The following is a 19,227-nucleotide window of genomic DNA, read 5'->3' on the forward strand; positions in this document are numbered from 1 at the left end:
ACTTCCAAAATAAAGAAAATCTAATAACAATCTAAATGGTGGTTGGCTGATTCAGGTTATCTCTATAAAAATATTCGAAGTCTATGAGGTGACGACAATGAGAAATCTATAAAGTTGAACATATAGATCTTTGAATGAAAATGTGTCTCCAACTCAACCCAATATTGTCCATTGCTACTCAATTGGGTCGTCGCTTGCTTCAGAGTCTAATAGCCTAAATAAAAAACCCCACACATACAACATTTGTAAGCTTTGTAGATGTAGAAATTCATTAACAACCAACTACTTCGTGTGTTAAAAAACAGCGAATGTGTGGATCTATAATAGTAAATAGCACTTTCATCACGGATCCAAATATTTGGTTTTGTTTTGTAGCCCACAATGTTTTTAAAATTTAAACTTAATGCTTACATCATGAGGATTCATACGTGGCCTTGAAAAAAAGAACTTTTTCAACACTAGTGCCTTCTATTCTTTTTTGCATATACTCACTCTGGTCCAAATTAGCTGAAGTTTCTATGGTTGTGATAAGTCAACCTACTTCAGATTTACCAAGTTTATTAAAAAATTACATCTAAAACACCAATTTAGTTTCATTCAGTTCACCGTAAAATAAAATTTAATGCTTATATAAATTTGATGTTGCATATATCAGCGTGTTTTTTTACTCCGCCTATGTTGTCTCAACATAGCCGGTCCAAAGCCCGGGTAAAGGAGGAGGGTTGTGATATGCTTGGCGAGCCAACGTAAAAAACCCAGCCACTTTTGTAGAGATGAAACCCAAAAGATTTTCGTTTGGGCGTAACCCTCTTAGCGACGCGCCATATGGGAACCCGGGTGTGGTGTCAAATGGGCAAGGGCTGGGTTGTCACCCCCTAGGTGGCGTGCCGTATCTTGATCTGGATACGGTGGCAAGTGAGCAAGGATCGGGTGGTCGCATCCTTAGTGGCGCGCTACATCGGCGCTCGGGTGTAGTGGAAAATGAGCAATAGTCTTCGCATTTGACTCGACGTAAGGAAGCTAGCCGAGCCTAGAAGGTTTCACTTAGGTAGCTGGGATGTAGGGTCCCTGACAGGTAAGCTTCGGGAGCTAGTTGACACATCGGTGAGGAGAGGTGTTAATATCCTTTACGTCCAGGAGACCAAGTGGAGGGGACAGAAGGCGAAGGAAGTAGAGGATACCGGCTTCAAGCTGTGGTATACGGGAATGGCTCCAAACACAAATGGAGTAGGCATCTTGATCAACAAGAGCCTCAAATCTGGAGTGGTAGACGTCAAGAGATGTGGGGACCGGATTATCCTGGTCAAGCTGGTAGTTGGGGACTTAGTTCTCAATGTTATTAGCGCTTATACCCCGCAAATAGGCCACAATGAGAACACCAAGAGGGAGTTTCAGGAAGGCCTAGAAGAATTGGTTAGGGGTGTACCCAGTGGCGAAAAGCTCTTTATAGGAGGAGACCTTAATGGCCACGTGGGTACCCATCTAACATAGGTTTTGAAGGGGTGCATGGGGACTTTGGCTATGGCATCAGGAATCAAGAAGGGGAAGATGCCCTAAGCTTTTCTTTAGCGTACGACATGATCGTAGCTAACACCCTCTTTAAAAAGAGAGAATCACACCTAGTGACTTTTAGTAGTGGCCACCACCGTAGCCGGATTGACTTCATCCTCTCAAGGAGACAAGACAGGAGTGCGTGCCTAGATTGTAAGGTGATACCTGGAGAGAGTGTTGTCCATCAGCATAAGCTTGTGGTGTTTGACTTCCGCTTTCGACTCCGTGTCCAGCGGGATAAGCGTGCGAAAGTCGCTAGAACGAAGTGGTGGAAGCTCAAGGGGGAGGTAGCTCAGACGTTCAAGGAGAGGGTCATTAAGGAGAGCCCTTGGGAGAAAGGAGGTGATGCGGACAATATGTGGATGACGATGACGACTTGTATTCGTAAGGTGGCCTCAGAGGAGTTTGGAGTATCCAGGGAAACTAGAAGCGAGGTTAGGGATACCTGGTAGTGAAACACTGATGTCCAGAAGGCTATTAAGGAGAAGAAAGATTGTTTCTGACGCCTGTACCTGGATAGGAGTGCATACCACATGGAGAAGTACAAGATGGCAAACAAGGCCGCATGGAGAAGTACCTGGATAGCGAGCTATGAGTGGCGCAAGAGGTCAGGCATATGAGGACCTCTACCAGCGGTTAGGGACGAAGGAAGGCGAAAAGGACATCTATAGGATGGCCAAGATCCAAGAGAGAAAGACGAGGGATGTTGACCAAGTCAAATGCATCAAGGACGGAGCAGACCAACTCCTGATGAAGGACAAGGAGATTAAGAATAGATGGCGGGAGTACTTTGACAGGTTGCTCAATGGGGAGACTGAGAGCTCTACCATTGAACTGTACAACTCCTTCGATGATACCAGTAGGCATTTTGTGCGGCGAATCCAGGAGTTTGAGGTCAAGGAGGCGTTGAGAAGGAAGAAGGGAGGCAAGGCAATGGGCCCTAATTGTATCCCCATTGAGGTGCGAAGAGGCCTCAGAGACATAGCGATAGTATGGCTAACTAAGCTCTTCAACTCCATTTTTCGGGCAAACAAGATGCCAGAAGAATGGAGACGCAGTATATTAGTACCAATCTTCAAGAACAAACGGGATGTCTAGAGTTGTACTAACTACCGTGGAATTAAGATTATGAGTCATGCAATGAAGCTATGGGAGAGAGTCATTGAGCACCGTTTAAGCCGAATGACAAGCGTGACCAAAAATCAGTTTTGTTTCATGCCCGGGAGGTCGACCATGGAAGCCATCTTCTCGGTACGACAACACATGGAGAGATACAAGGAGTAAAAGAAGGACCGGCATATGGTGTTCATTGACTTGGAGAAGGTCTACGATAAGATACCGCGTCACATCATGTGGTGGGCCTTGGAGAAACACAAAGTCCCATCAAAGTACATTACCCTCATCAAGGACATGTACGGTAATGTTGTGACAAGTGTTCGAACAAGAGATGGCGATACTGATGACTTCCCGATTAAAATAGGACTACACCAGGGGTCAGCTTTGAGCCCTTATCTATTTGATTTTGTGATGGATGAGGTCACAAGGGATATACAAGGAGATATCCCATGGTGTATGCTCTTTGCAGATGATATGGTCATAATCGATGATAGTCGAACGGAGGTCAATAGAAAGTTAAAACTATGGAGACAAAACTTGGAATCGAAAGGTTTTAGACTTAGTAGAACTAAAACTGAGTACATGATGTGCGGTTTTAGTACTATTAAGCACGAGGAGGAGGTTAGCCTGGATGAGCAGGTGGTGCCTTAGAAGGACACCTTTCGATACTTAGGGTCAATCCTGCACAAGGATGGGGATATTGATGAAGATGTGAACCACCGGATCAAAGCTGGATGGATGAAGTGGTGCCAAGTTTCTGGCATTCTTTATGATAAGAGAGTGTCACAAAAGCTAAAAGACAAGTTCTAAAGGACGGCGACTCGACACGCAATGTTGTATGGCGCTGAGTGTTGGCCGACTAAAAGACGACAGGTTCAACAGTTAGGTGCGGCGGAGATGCGCATGTTGAGATGAATGTGTGGCCACACGAGGAAGGACCGAGTCCGGAATGATGATATACGGATAGAGTTGGGGTAGCACCGATTGCAGAGAAGGTTGTCCAACATCGTTTAAGATGGTTTGGGCATATTCAGCGCAGGTCACCAGTGCATAGTGGACGGCTAAAGCGTGCTGATAATGTTAAGAGAGGACGGGGCCAAACTTAAGCTGCTACTGTTGTTGTTGCTGCTGCTGCTACTGTTCCTGCTGCTGTTGTATATATTAACGTGTTTTTTTATATAAAGTTAGTCAAACTTAGAGAAATTTGACCAAGGAAAATAACTTGTTGAAATAGAGCCGAGTTCTATTAGAGTTATTCGATTGTGCAGTTTATCTATCACAAACAGCTCACAAAAACCATCTTGAGTAAGCACAATACATATGCATGTCAGGTCTACCATGAAAGTAGTCTTCGCATTTTCAATTTACTCGAAAGACGTCGATCAGCAGCAGTAGTGCGTCTGGACAGAAGAGACGCGGAAAGTACTGCATAGCTAGAACACGACCGTGTGGGCAATGTTGGCGGACATGGCCGCCTGTGCTTTCTCCGCGAGCTGCTTCTTGGCATCCGTCCTCCCCGCCCTGACCACGGCCAGCCTCTTAGGCGGCGTCCCATCCTCCTTCCTGACCTGCGCGTCGTACTCCACCAGTCCACCGCGAGGTCCGGCATCACTATCACCACCGCCGCGTCCTTCTCGATCGTCATCGAACCTTGGCAGCACAAGGCCGTCGGACCAACGCTTGTGGCTGAGGCACGCGAGCATGCGCTCCTCTCCCTCGCCTATCCGATGCCCGATGACGAGCGGGTAGTAGAGCATCCAGAGCTTCTTCACGAGCGCCCCGGCCGACGACCGCACCACGCCGCTGACGTTGGAGGTGGTCTGCACGCCTGGGCTCTCCCAGCATACTCGTCGAGGCCGGGTCGGCGAAGCGGAAGGCGTCCATGACCACCGGTTGAAAACAGGATCAGCTGAGCATCAATGACACTGAAACTAAATGCAACCAGGAGCCTTATACGCCATAGATTAAACAAGTACTAAAATGGTCTGAGATCATCATGTACATAAACAGTGTGAGCCAATGGTAATTACTAGGCTGGAATATAACATAACATTAGTAGGCAGCCTGACTTACTTCAAATTGAGGAGATCTCCAATATTTAATAAGGTCCTTCCAATCAGCTTCACAAATATGCTAAACATGGGCGTACCCAATATGGCATGTAGATCATGCCTTCTTCTGCAATGAACTCTAGGACACCACAGTGTGAAGTACGTTCTGCTGCTGTATTACGGACTTCAAATAGCATAGGGTATTCAATATGCAGAGATGCTGCAGAGAACAGAACATGTTTGAGAATTTACTGTGAGAACACGCCCAAATTAATCATAGAAACTAAGTGAACAATCAAGCATATGCATGTTTCTTAGTCTCGTTGCTAACTTACCAAGACGATCAAGTGCTGAAGGTGGCATGATAACTGAAACAGAGAAGGTAATAATCACTTTAACTGCCAAAAGTAATTTAAAGACACAAGGAACACAGTGTGAACAGAAAGCATACTTTTGTCACCAGATTCAAGCTGTGGCTGCAAGAAAGGTACAAGAGATATCTCAGATAAATATCTAGGAATAGGAAATAAATTCTTTATATTAAGATAAGAAGTAATAACTCTTGTAATTTGAAAGAATTCGTGGTTGATGCTATTCAAGAAAATCACAACATCGCATGCTGCAGTAGTGAGGAAAAGATGGATAGAAACATGCCAACATGAAGCATGCATTTAGCCACTGAGAAATCTTTTTTCTTCTCTTTTTTTTGCTGTCTGGATCTAAAAAACAATGTTAACCAGGCATAAAAGGATCATGATAATAAAATTCAAGTTACAGGAAGATCAAAGAACGTGCAGACATAAGAAATTTCTAGCCATTCCTTAGGTGAACATAAACAATTCCACTAGGACGTAAATGAGAAATCAGATTATAGTACTTCATGGAACTGGGTCATGCATGAAGTTTACTACATTATTACAGAGGAAAGTCTTGTTTGTATTGGCACTAACTTAGGTTCGGAAAATAAGCGTGAAAATTGTTATACCCAAACTGCCTACTCAAAAGTAGCTTTCAACATTGTTGGACACCGAAAATTGAAAAGCATTTTTCACAAACACCCCAACCCAATCAAGTAAAACAAACGCATAAGAACTAATAATACAATATCTAAAAAAATGTCAAACGAGCACATCAACAGATATTCACAGCACTTAGCATGACCGCTTGTGAAAAAACTAACCAAACAATGTTCAGAAGACATAATTGTCTTAAGTGTACTGAGATAGCAAATCAGTACTCGCAGAATATGATAGCAAAGCAGTACTCGCAGAATATGGAGACACTAACATCGCAATGCTTGAACACACTTCAAACAATGAACTATGCGCAGCAGTGCACGAACACACTTCAGTAAAGAAGCAAACAATGAACTATGCGCAGCAGTGCACGAACACACTTCAGTAAAGCAGCGCCACACATATAATTAAAAGGCAATGCATCAAGGCAGCCAATCATCTAGGGAGCAAAAAACATAAAAAGCGGTTACCTTTGTTTGTGAAGCCAAATGATGCTCTGCTAAGATTTTCGGCTCAATGGTGAAAGCTGGTCAACAAAATGTATTGAAGCAATGAACTTTGTTTGTGAAACCTGATGAAGATTAAGAAGATTTTAGGCTCAATGGGTAAGAGCTCGAGAACAAAAGGAAAAGGGTAAACTGCCATGTTGCTTTGGAGGACTCAATTTGAAAAGGGGGCTCCTGCTATCTTCAGAAGTTGGTACTGTGAAAGCAAACATGAGCAGTATACATGATATTCACGATGGGAAATTAGTAGCAAGAGTGCACAGATCAGACATAATCTTTGCAGATAAAGAGAGGATAAAAGGTAGCTTCAGACAAATTAATATTACGGAATTAGCTAACCCCAAATTATATTATGAGAATAATACATGATCCACAGTTGGTACTGTGAAAGCAAACATGAGCAGTATACAACAGTAAACGCCTCAATCCCAAATTCACCAATCCGATAAACTGAGCTACTTGTAAGAACATCATCGCCGACTCAACGTCATCGACCAACAACAATATAGAAGAGAGAGGTAGGAGCAGATAGTTCGCTCACCAGGAGCAAATCATGGTAGCCCCGCCAGAGCAACTGGAACCTGTCCCTGCCCCTAGCGCCCTCCTCTTAGCGGGAAGCGGCGCCACCATTAGGGGCATCTTCGTCTTGCTCTTCTTCCTGTGCAGCCACACCTCCCCGTCGTCGTCCATGGCGCAGGCGAGGCCGAGAACCCAGCAAGGCCAGTTGGATGCAGATGCAAAATCTGATGCCCAGAACGCTCGCGACCCGGCCAGCCCGCCGGAGCAGAGCGTCCTCGCTGCCGTCCCTCGGCGATTGTTCCGATTCATCGGCTGGCTTGCACTGCGGGAGGAGGAGGAGGCCGGAGCTCTCCAACGAACGGTGGTTGCGGCCGTCGATCCGGTGTAGACGTGGCCCGCGTCTCCTCCTCCTCTGGCGCCTAGCGTTGGGTCACCCGCGAGCATGCCCAGTCTGAGCGCCTCCTCCGGCTCTTAGGCGACACCGGGTTCGACGAGGAGGGCCGGCGAAGATTGGCCTCGCATCCGGAGTGGGGATGAACGGGAGGGGCGGCCTGACGCGTCGAGAGAGGGAGCCGAGGACCTGGCGGATGGGGAATTGGGGATCGGCGGTGAGATAGGGAGGGGCGCACAGGATCGGCGGATGGGGATCGGACTGAGTTGAGTGACAAAGTGAGTGAGTAGAGTGTGAGTTGTCCGGTTTTTTCCCTTTTTTCAGTAGACGTGTCCAATTAGGGGATATTTTGCTTTCGGCTGTGGGGCGTGTCACCAGTGATTAAGAAAAAATAGTGTAATGATCATTTGATGATTTTGAAAAGTACTCTTTTTTATAATTGTATTTATTGAATATATTGAAATTTTGAAATCATGCAGATCATCATGTGGTTTCTGGATGTTAAATTTCATGGAGTAGTTTAGGGAAAATATTTTGTGTGACACTTTTGAGCAGCTATATTTCACACCGTATCATGATATAGTTATTAAACATTTATCATTATTTGAAATTAACTATGATCACTTCTTAATAGGGAATGAAGCTATAAACAATATCTATTGATCCCATAAATAAGTGGACCATGTTGAGAGTCATAAAAAAAGATTATGTTATTTAGTTGTAGCTTTTAAGTATTTTAAACTATAATTACAAAAGTTTGCGTAAAAAAGATTGAATCCAAGATATGTTCATATCTCATAATTATGGACCATGAGAGCTATTTAAGCGGCTCTGGTAAAAAATCTCGCTAAAAATAGGATCCAAAAGTTATGTTCATACTATAGATTATGAGACGTGTATTACACGTGCAATCTTACTATATCTATAAGGGCATCTCCAACGGGCAGACGCAAACGGACGTTTGCGCCTGAGCAGACAAAATTTGGGTCTACCCTTCTCCAGCGGGGACACGCAAAGTGACCGCAGCATCCGGCCTGACGCAATTTTGGTCCCTGTTTGCGTCTGAGCGGATGCGTTCGCGTGACCGTCTGAGCAGGGCGCGGAAGCAGGACAAAGGGGTAGTCGCGATCGCCGAGGAATCCGGCCACCCCCCTCTTCTCGGTCTCGATCTGGCGCCAGGTGTGCCATCGATCGGAATCGATGGCGTAGGCGGGGTCGGCGCGAAGGTCCTCCGGGAGGTAGCGCCGCTTGCGCCTGATCTCCGCTGTCCGCTTTGGCTCGCCAGAAGGCACGGGGGGGGAGGGGGGGGTCGAGGACGGGCACCCGCCGATGGCTGAGCCGCCAACCGCCGCCAGGAAGGTGGACGTCCGCCCAGTTGCACAACAACCACTTCTCGTGCATCGCCCGCGACAGGCCGACGTTGAGCGACACCCTGTTGGGCCGCTCCTCCTTCTTGACGCCGGAACCAGACTCCTCCTGATTGTTGTTCTTCCTCCCCATTGGCGATGCGGTGGCGCGGCGATGGCTGTCGGTGTGCAGCGAGCAAGTGTGGCCGGGAAGAGGGCAATGGCGCCAGGGGTGGTGTGGGCGAAGGTAGGGTGTATCTTCGCATGCTTGGAACCCGCGTGGATTCTCTAGCGGGCGGAACTAAAGCAGCTGCCAAGTATGTTTCTTGTTGTATCTCTTACAAATTGACTATGGCTTTGACACTATAACAGTTACTAACTGTCCATACATGGTTTACATTTAGATAGGCACATTGTGTTTGCAGCACCCACGTTTTTGTGAGACAATCAAACATCCAAAAGGAGAGGTTGTTGAGTTGGCAGTTACGATGGCCCAGAACACAGGTGTGGGACTTACCGCGGAAGAGTAACAAGACGACCTAGAACTTAGAACCACGCAGATGCACATCAATGATGTCTTGTTATTGCATTCATGTATCTTGTGGCTATGTATTTGGTCCTCTTTTTTATTGTCTACTTTGCTACTCTATGTACCCACCTAGAAATCTACTATCATTCTTTTGAATTTTTATATTTGAGATTTGAATTATATATGTGCATTGAAAAATATAATTTGAGGACCCGTGGCAACGCACGGGCATTTGTACTAGTTTCTGATAAACCGAGTGAATATTTCAAACATATGCGGGTCCGATGAATGAAAATAGGGACATAAAAGGTTCAAACTAGACTTCATTCATGCAAGGAGATTATATTGCACAACCAAAGCGTCTCATACTTGTCTCCTCACGCATGCTTGCAACATACTTGACCTGGAGCAAGCTAGTTAAACTAATGAAGTATTTTCCTGGTTGGTGTTCCTTCTTTCCATGTTAGCTAAGCCTCTAACATTGAACTCGCGTGTTAAATGCAGCTATATATGCGTCCAGCATGCTCCGTCCAGGAAGAAGCAGCATCATCAGGGTCAACTAACCGGCCGACTACCTCGTATACGTACTATTTATAATTGGGGTGTGCCTATGTCTCAGTCGACTGAGATTTTCTTAAGTCTCAGTCACCTCAGAAAAGTGCAACTGCAGTTCAAAAAAATGTGCAACTCGGATCAGTTGCAATTTTCTAGTAGAAAAGTGCAATTGCACTTTTTTTGACAGAAAAGTGCAACTCAAGTTCATTTTCGTGGGTGACTAAGACTTAAGGAATTCTCAGTTGACTGAGACATAGCAAAACCGTTATAATTGAACTCCATCTGTGTTCAATAGCTATTGTCATGCAATCTTAACCTTACATTACTTAATTAACTACTCATACCAATTGTAATGCATACGTCTGCCGGCTGCTAAGTGCATATCATACTAGCTCCGCTCCAAAAGCAGACGAGGCATTTGGCATGTTGGTGACCGGCATCCGATGGTGCTCTAGTGCTATTTTATCTGGTTTACTTATTTCTCTAATTAATCAAACATCTGTTTTTCTTTTCTCACTTCCCTTTCGAGGGGACTTCCGAAAAGAAGAGTGGTGGTTCAAAACTACTTTATCCGTTCAATAATACTCTCTCCGCTCGAAAAAGATGCCAAAGATTTATCTAAATTTAAATGTACCTAACAATATTTAGTATACACATACACCCAAATTTGGATAAATCAGCGAAATCATATTCAGAACGTTGGAAGTATAGGATATTAAAGCCAATATAAGATGTTATTAGCATCTTATATTACATGACGAGGGAATAGTGAATCACTTTTTTTTGGTTGGGTTGGTGAAAACAATATCATAGTGTATTTGCCATAAAAAATGTGACATAAATATATTCTAAACCCTTTACATGCATTATCATACAAAACGTAACGTTCAAATGTTGCACTGTACACATGTAAGGATCTATTTATCTAACGAGAGATGGCATACAATTTTTGAAGCATTTGATTAATTCATAGTCGACTCAGAATTATGCTGATTGACAGTGGTGTCATCAAATCATAGTTGCAACCCACGACGTAACACATGACTATCATGAATCACGAAGCAGTCCAATGATCCGGGGGTATTTGCAACCAGCATTATAATTTATGAGTAACACGAATCACGAAGCAATCAAATATTTCGGTCGTTTTATCAGTTGTAACCCTAAACCCGACACTAAAACAATCTCAGTTACAATTCATATTGCAACTTATGCTAGCACGAATATAGCTAGCCTAGGAGTCGACCAAGAATTAGCAAATTAAAGCGTTATTTTGATATACTACGCATTACGCAACCACCAACTTGTTCCATACGGAGGGATCGACACTAGTTTATCCAGCCTCTGACCTTTTCGCGTGCACGCAGAATTGCAGCCATGCACGGATATGGAAATTAACAAGTCCAAGTTCGGCTCACCATTTCTTTCGCGCCATGGTGTTCTAACACGGCGACGCCCCCCGCTATATATAAGCCTCAATGGCGCCATGCGTCGGAGGAAGTCGAATCCGCTTGCAAAGACAGCGTAAGCACATAGATCACAGTATCAGACAGTCACACGCCGCCATGTCGTCCTCGTCCTCGTCCAACTCCAAGGCGAAGAGATCAACTGGTCTCCAGGGCCGGAGGCCGCAGCCGTTGAGCCTGACGACCCGGCCGTCCAAGAAACCCCGCGTCGTCGCCGGCAGCTCTGACGGCGGACCAGCTGGGCCGGTGATTATCTATGAGCACACGCCGAGGATCATCCATGCTGCGCCGGACGAGTTCATGTCTGTGGTGCAGCGGCTCACGGGTAAGCAGCAGTCATTTTCGTCGACATCGACGGCAGCGTCCGGAGCTCGGGACGACGATGGGGCCTCAACGTCTGCGGCCGCGGAAGCTTTGGCTCTCGCGCTCGGGCAGCAGCAGCGTACGCCGTGTGGTGATGATCATCCGGGGCCTTCTACTTCTCCGAGTGCTGCATCATCGCTCCTGTCCCCAAGCAGCTTCATCTTCTCCCCGGCCACCATGCGGGCCATACGGGAGCTCATCAGCGAGTGCTAATTTGTTCAAATCGGCTTGGGAAATTTGAAGATTTGGGTGATGATCTTGCAAAACAAATTCATGTGTAGCGTGCATATGTGAGTCTTGTTTTATTGAATTTATTCTTTAATATTTTTTTTCTCTGTTCCTCTTTGTCGCCACTGTAAATTCTTGTTCTGCTAATTAAGGCACACATGCCATGGAGTAGACTGAATTTGCCTGAATTCTGACATGGAGAAACTGTGTTCTCAAGTGATCTATGATCATTTTATAGTCTCAACTATCAGTGTGTGAATATTTCTGGCAGCACTGAAAAAAGTTTTCAAAACTTCAGCAATTTTAGTTTTCCATATCCGACCACATGACAAAAAATTCCGCTTGGACGTTTGATGAAATTTGATATCTCTCATAAGATTTTTCCCTGGATTCATGAGTCACCAAAATATTTCGACCAAACGTAATTATTTTTAGCAGCACTTAAATAAATAATCAAAACTTTAGTATTTTCAGTCTTCAATGCCAGGCCACATGATAAATATTACTGCTTGAATGTGACTGAAATTCGAACTGAAGTTTGATGAAATCTGACAAAAATTTCCAAACTCTCAGAGTCTGGCTTGGATTCAAAATCATTAAGACCAAAAGGCCAAAATGCATTTTTCGTGGCTCATTGTAATTTCGGCTAAGGCGTTCTCGTCTATCTTTTCTTTAGCCTCCCCGCTCCCCTTATTTGGTCATTTTGTGCTCCTATGAGCTATCTCCTCTAGGCGCCTCTGCTCCATCCTCTTCGTATCTACTAGATCCGCCCCTCTAATGTCGGGTTAACGAGTTCTTGATTTCATCTCTTTGGATGTCTTTCGTCTCACGAAGTTTACTCTCTCCTTCAAATCTTCTTGCCCTCAAAGGGTGAGCAGAGGGCACCTTCTCAAGCATAAGTCATTTAGTTGAACTCTTTGTTATCTTGCTATGGTATTCCCTTCTGTGGGGCTTACTCCCCCCACCGAGCAGGTGGATGGTGTTGACAAGAGTGGTAACCATATAGTTAGGCTCGACTGGTCTGATGCGGATGGGCGACATTATGTGGACCAGAGATCTTCGTGTCCAACACATGCATATCCATGGTGTGTTCCCTTGCAAGTCCAAAGCTAGGTTATCGAGTCGTTGATCTCTCTCACCAACGGTTCTCCCTTTTGCATGGCTACCTCTCTTTGGAGGGCTAGTGGAGGGTGCTCGCTAGTGTTAAGTATATCATACCACCACTTTTTATTAGACCAGTCTTTTGAGATAGTTGGTTGGTGGAAGTATCTAAATGGTACTCAGTTCAAGTCTCAATCCCCGCACCATTAATTCCAAATTTATCCACGCCCCTATTGGGCGTGATGGGATGTGTTATCCATGCTAGACGTAAAGGGGCTGTTAAGTATGTTAAGTATATTATACCACCGCTTTCCATGAGATCGTTCTTTTGGGGTAGTTGTTTGGTAGAAGTATCTAATAGTTGGAGTAGTTCGGCAAGAGCAGTAACGATATAGCGACATTGGGTCGGCCTAACAAAGACTAGATATGTCAAACTACAGCTTCAACACATGATCGGCAAGCTTGGATGCTGGGTGCCACACCTCTCTTTTGCATTGTTGTAGGTTTCTTTAGATGGTGGAGTTGCTTAGGGTCATGATGTTTTCTTTACTTCCTTTTAGTGCGGCATAAGGCAAAAATGATATATCAGGTTTAACTCACGGATAATCTAAATTTTACTGGTCCAGGCTATTTTTGACCATATTTCTAAAAAAGAAGGTGCTATCTAATGAAACATTAAGGTTATTCATTTCAACACGTCCAGCACTTCGGCTTTGTTGCCGTGTAAGCAACATATGACTTGGTAGTAACTAAACTTGTCACCATCGATTCAGTTCAACGGCGTAGGATCCTCTTCCTTGACTGACCAGTTGAAAACTTCCAACGCCTGTTCTATAATTACTTAACTCCCGGTTGGAAGTAAAAGTCCAGCTAGCTAATAGGCGTTTCTTTTATACTACTAGTATAATCTCTATTGTTCGAGTACAATACTTGGTCTTTTCTCCCAGCTATGATGCCACACGCCCACACCCATCTCTATACGCAAATCAATGCATTTCAATGTTCTATACATGTTGTAATCTCTGAAACCAGTTTATTCATCGCAAGACCCTGACATTGCCGATTTTTTAAGGGGATTAATCGATTTCAGAACGTTTTCAGGTAACCGCAGTTTTGGTCAGGTGACACAATTAGAACATCAAAACATCAGCGACGATACCATTAGTTCCATCATCCGATCACAATTCTTACACCAAGCAACTAATTCATCTCTTTGGCAAATCTCAGACTACTTATGAATGGATGAACCTACAATTACTATTCTAATTCACTACAAGATATAGGGCACCAGAGCCTTGATACTCGCCGGGAACTCCTCGAACTTGGGTTCGTACCATCTCCTGGTGGCGAAACTTCGGCCGATGAGGTAGCCTGCGGTGCCAGAGGCCATGGCGAGCCGTGTAGACCATCTGTGAGATCATCGCGAATCCGAAGAAGCCAGTGATCTCGAAGAGGTAGTGAGGGCAGGTGACAAGCTCGAAGAGGCCACCCTTGGGGATCTTGTACCCCTTATCATCGTCGCCTCCTTTTCTGGGTTGCGACAGGAGGTACTGGTGGTAGAAGTTGCCGGCAATGCCTATCGCGAAGAGGAGCATGCTGGGGTAGAGTAGGTTGGTTGAAGGGTCGGGGAGGCCGACGGCCAGGTGTTGTGCGTAGATCATGTGATGGTGCTGAGTACGTAGCTGGAGGAGATTGTGAGAGCCGTATTGAGTGGCATGTTTCCACTATACCGGTGGATGAATAATACCTACAAGAGCCAAACAAGAAAGTACTAGATGCGTTACAACGGTGTAGTGTAATAAGTTGCCTCTACTGGAAAATGGTTTTCTTTTTCAAGATACCTATAAGACTGAATATCAAATTATTGTGAAATATAGTTTCGATCAGATTTCGGCCACCACTGAAATCACAGAAATTTATCGGATGATTTCAATGATTTGGGTATGGGCAGTGGCGGACCCAAGAATAATTGGAAGCCTGGGCAAACTACATTTTTTTAAAGGCTTAAGATGCTAATTCTTTTTTCAAATGACCATGAAAATGCATTGATATAAGGTAGTACCCATCCAGCAAGCTCGTGCAAATGCCCTGCAGGGATGCTGAATCCGCCTATTGGTACCAAAGATTTCCAGTAACCGTGGTCACCGATGATAACTGGTCAAATACTGGAGATCGAAGATTCTCGAACAAAATTTAAATTTTAAACTTGATTGTGTCTAAACATTTTCTATAAGTATAATATTTAGGGGAGAAGAAATCGAAAATCTCTGACAAATAAATTGGGGCATGGAGTTATAGTGGAGGGACCAAACCTCCACAGGCGGCAAACAAGAAAGCGCAGAGGGCAAGTGGACACAACAGAGGTCAGTGAAAATAGACTCCTCAGGCAATCTGGCGATTCCCCGGCGATCTCGCTTTCCCACCACCACCACCACCATCTCCGCCGCCTCCTCCCTCTCCCTGAGTGCTTGCCGTGGCTGGTATTCTCCGGTACGCGCGGCGGAGGAGCATGTCCATTCCGAAGTGGACGGCGGGTTTTCCGTCGTTCGCCGAGGAGATGCGGATGGGAGAAGAGATAAGGCGGAAGGAGAAGGAAGCGGTGATGGCGGAGGAGCGAAGGATGGCTCTACTGCGGCGAAAGCTCCTGATCCTTCAGATCAGCCTCGCCTCGGAGTGGGATGTCGAGCAGATGGTAAAGGGGTGGAGACCGCAAATCTCAGGGCAGGGGCTCGAGGAGCAGGTAGCTGCGGCGCTGGCAATGATCAAAATGAAGGATCCCGACGACCCGCGGCGTCAAATGGCGGAGCAAGGGCTGGAGGATCTAGAGAATTGGACGCCGTGACGACCACGCCTCGGATCTCGCTGCTGAGGGCGTCACCGTTGCTATTTGGTGGTGAAGGTATGCGGCCTGGAATTTCTGAGGGTCCTCGAGTGTCTGCTGATGCTCGGCGGCGGAGGGAGAAAATCAGGCGAGGAAACCCATCTCCGACGAGGTACTGCTCGCCGGAGAGGTTGGGGAAAGCTGGAGATTGTCCTCAGGGGCGGGCCCCGTTGCGCAGCTGCTCTCTGGTGGCGGCAATTGGTGGCCGTCGATTGGACCCTCCAGAGCGAAATCGAGCCGTTCGTGGAGCTTCAGGGATGGCGGGTTTTGGAAATGCGTCTTCAGAAGTGGATATAACTGTGGCTGCGCAGCCAGTGTCGAGGAAAAAACTCCTGGTCTGATCTAGGTTTTCGCCTAGCTCTCCGACCCTGGTCTGGGTCAGGAAGGAGTTGGTCCAAAACAGATCGTTTACTCCGGCTGATTGTTTTCCTGCTAGAAGTGGATTTCTACCCAAGCCAAAAGTAATCAAGTTCTCAGATCTGTGGGGCGTGGGAGAGGGGAAGTAATCGTTCATGGAGGTGGTCAAAATGGCGGGAGGTGGTCGTGGCGCGGGCAGATTTGGTAGTGTGGGGGCTGGTCGTGGTTCGGGTGGTGGGCGTGCACCCCCAGCGGCGACAACATCTGCGGCTACATCGCTTGGAGCTACCAATGACCCTGTTGGGGTCAAGTCGGAGTTCCCCCGCCGATGATGCAGCAGTTGGGAGCTGGTCAAGGTATGTTTCCGATGATGCAGCCAAATATGTGGAATATGCCAATGAGCCAGTGGTCGCAGTTCTTCGGCAATCAGCAGATTCCGCCTACTGGTTTCAATCCGCTGATGATGATTCCTCAAGGGATCCCTCCTAGTCTTCCACAATCCAACAGTCAAGGTAGCAGTGCTAGCATGGTTCCTTCACAGCAACCGCAAGGATCTGGTGTTGGGAAGAACAAGAAGAAGAATCAGAAGAATGCTGCTTCAGATGGATCAAAACAAAGTGGTGATAGGGGTGGTGCTAATCTTCGGTTATTCGTCTCTCGGTGGTCCCGGGCCTATCCTGGATCCCAAGTTCAAGACTCGTAACTTGCTACAACTGTGGAGAATTGGGACACTATGTTGGCCTATGCACTAGGATCAAGAGGTGCTTTATATGCAGCAAGACTGGACACCATATGGACAACTGCCTCATGTGGTACTCTCTTCTTCCAACTGCTCAATACTGGGGGAGTGCAAATCCTGGTTTGGGTTTCTTTCATGTGGAAGTGGAAGGTCCAGAAGCTGTGCAGTGGTTGAACATGGATAATGTAGGAGTGGTGGTGGTTAAAGAAGGAGAAATTTCAGCTGAGGAACTTGAGAAATGCTTCAATGATATGTGGAAAGCAAACTGGTTTTGGCAGATTAGACAGATTGGTCCCAAGAAGTTCTTAGTTAGGTTTCCTCCTAGCAAAAGGATTAAGGACTTAGTGGAGTACCCCTCCATTAACCTAAAAAAAGATGGAGTGGTAATCTACTTTGTGAACTGGGAAGGGGAAGCTGAACCATTTGAAGAATTCCAGGAAATCTGGGTGAAAATCTTTGGTATTCCTGCCAAGTGGTTGACTTGGAAAACTATCTGTCAAATCTCCACCTCCCTGGGTGTGCTTGTGAACATTGACTGGCAGTGCATCTTCAGAAGCTTCTACAAAGAGGTCAGGGTTAAAGTAGCCGCGAGAGACAAAGCCAAGATCCCAGCAAACAAGCTATTTGAGATGGAGCAGTGTTTTTTCCTGATCAATTTCATTGTAGAAAGTGAAGGTGAAGCTATTGATGTAGATGATGATGATGATGAAGATCCTGGACAGGGTAATGTAGGTGATGCAGTTGATGATGATAATGAGATTGGGGATGACTTCAAGAGCCTGGAAAAGGGTAAAAATAGTGGAACTAATAGTAAGATGGAAACAGAACCTTCCATCCCTCCTGGTGGTAGAAGTGATGTTCAATCTGCTGTTCATCAAAAGTTGGAATCATCTGTTCAAGACAAAGTGTTTGGCAAAGAACCATGTGTTCAAGTCAATAATGCTTTGGTCCTGAGGGGAGCTGAGGAAAATATTGGGAAGAACCTTCTTCAACACTTTGATGAGGAGAGTGATGATGAGGCTGATGATGGTGGTCAGAATGCTGATAAGTTGGTGCCCAACAATCCTGTTCATGTGATTCCTCCTATGGCTTGGAAGGAAAAGAAGAAGTGGGGGCCTGTGCAAGCTACAAGAATGAGTTCCAGGATTACAAGGGATGGTAAGACAGCTATTGAGAAAGCTCAAGATATTAAGAAGGCCAAAAACCTAGAAATACCTAAAGGTAACAAAATTCATGGCTTTTCAAATTCTTTTGCTGCCCTTGATAATCCTACTTTATATGATAATGCAAAGAATGCTGGCATTAGCCTGGGACATAGAAATTCTAATGTTAATTCTGTGATTGATGAAATTAAAGAAGCTGAAACTAAAAGGCTTGTTGATTTTCATAATTCCAACCCTGATAGTTTTCTTCCTAGTGACATTAGTCTTTCTTTGGAAGAACTGAGGGTAGGTTTTGAAGAGGAAAGAAAAGGTGTTTCTGATCATGAGGATTGCATTAGTGATGTACCTGATGATGATGAACCTTGGACATTAGTCCATAGTAGGAAAAAGGGTAGAAGAAAACTGATTTTTAAAATGGTAGTAGCTTTAATATGGAACCCTAGAGGTCTTAACAGACCTGACAAGCTTACTAGAGTACATGACCTCATTAGAGAGACATGTCCTGATATTATATGTTTTTCTGAATCTAAAAAAGAAGATTTCTCTAGTTTGCAGCTTAAGGAATTAGATCCAAGAGAAAAGTTTTCTTGGAATTGGTTACCTGCTGTGAAAACTGCCGGAGGGATTCTTGTGGGGGTTAGCATTGATATGTTTGATGTCATTAAGTGGGATATACTTTCTTATTGTGTCTCTGTGCACATTAAAGCAAAAAAGGATAATGTCATTTGGAGAGTTATTGGTGTGTATGGTTCTGCATATGAGGAACATAAACTAGATTTTATCAATGAATTGCATAACATCATGGCTTGTTGGAATGGTCCTACCCTTGTTGGTGGTGATTTCAATCTCATTAGAGAAAAGTGTGAGAAAAACACTGGAAACATCAACCAGCATTGGGCTAACCTTTTTAATGACTGGATCAATAAATTTAATTTGATGGAGCTTAGAAATCCTAGTAGGCAATTCTCTTGGGCTAATAATCAAGATAAGTTGATTATGGATTTACTGGACAGAGTTCTTGTGACTACCTGTTGGGATTCCCTTTTTCCTGCTAGTAGTCTAGCCTCTAAAGCTAGGGTGGGAAGTGACCATACTCCCCTTATTGTGGACACTGGGGCTCTGAAAATTCCTTGTACTAAACAATTTCGTTTTGAGAAATGGTGGCTTAATGTTGAGGGTTTTGATCAGGTGGTTGCCAAGTTCTGGCAATCCCCATGTCAATTCCAAAATTCCATTGACAGATGGCAATTCAAGATTAGGAATACTAGAAAAGGTTTAAAAGGTTGGGCTGCTAATATTGAATCTGCTCAAAGGAAAAATAAACAAAGTTTGGTTGCTGAATATGATTT

At 45.0% G+C, this 19,227-nt stretch overlaps 1 long non-coding RNA gene and 1 pseudogene across 1 annotated transcript; both read right to left on the reverse strand.

The window, feature by feature from the left end:
- Nucleotides 1-4,822: 4,822 nt before the first annotated feature.
- On the reverse strand, nt 4,823-5,222 carry LOC124684123. Its single transcript, XR_006996913.1, has 3 exons — nt 5,170-5,222; nt 5,054-5,086; nt 4,823-4,938 (listed from the first exon to the last, which is right to left on the reverse strand). It is a non-coding gene; the product is annotated as an uncharacterized LOC124684123 (long non-coding RNA).
- An 8,786-nt stretch (nt 5,223-14,008) lies between these two features.
- LOC124661376 lies at nt 14,009-15,176 on the reverse strand (annotated as a pseudogene).
- Nucleotides 15,177-19,227: the final 4,051 nt, after the last annotated feature.

The sequence above is a fragment of the Lolium rigidum genome, chromosome 1 (assembly GCF_022539505.1).
Source record: "Lolium rigidum isolate FL_2022 chromosome 1, APGP_CSIRO_Lrig_0.1, whole genome shotgun sequence".
Classification (NCBI taxonomy): Eukaryota; Viridiplantae; Streptophyta; class Magnoliopsida; order Poales; family Poaceae; genus Lolium; species Lolium rigidum.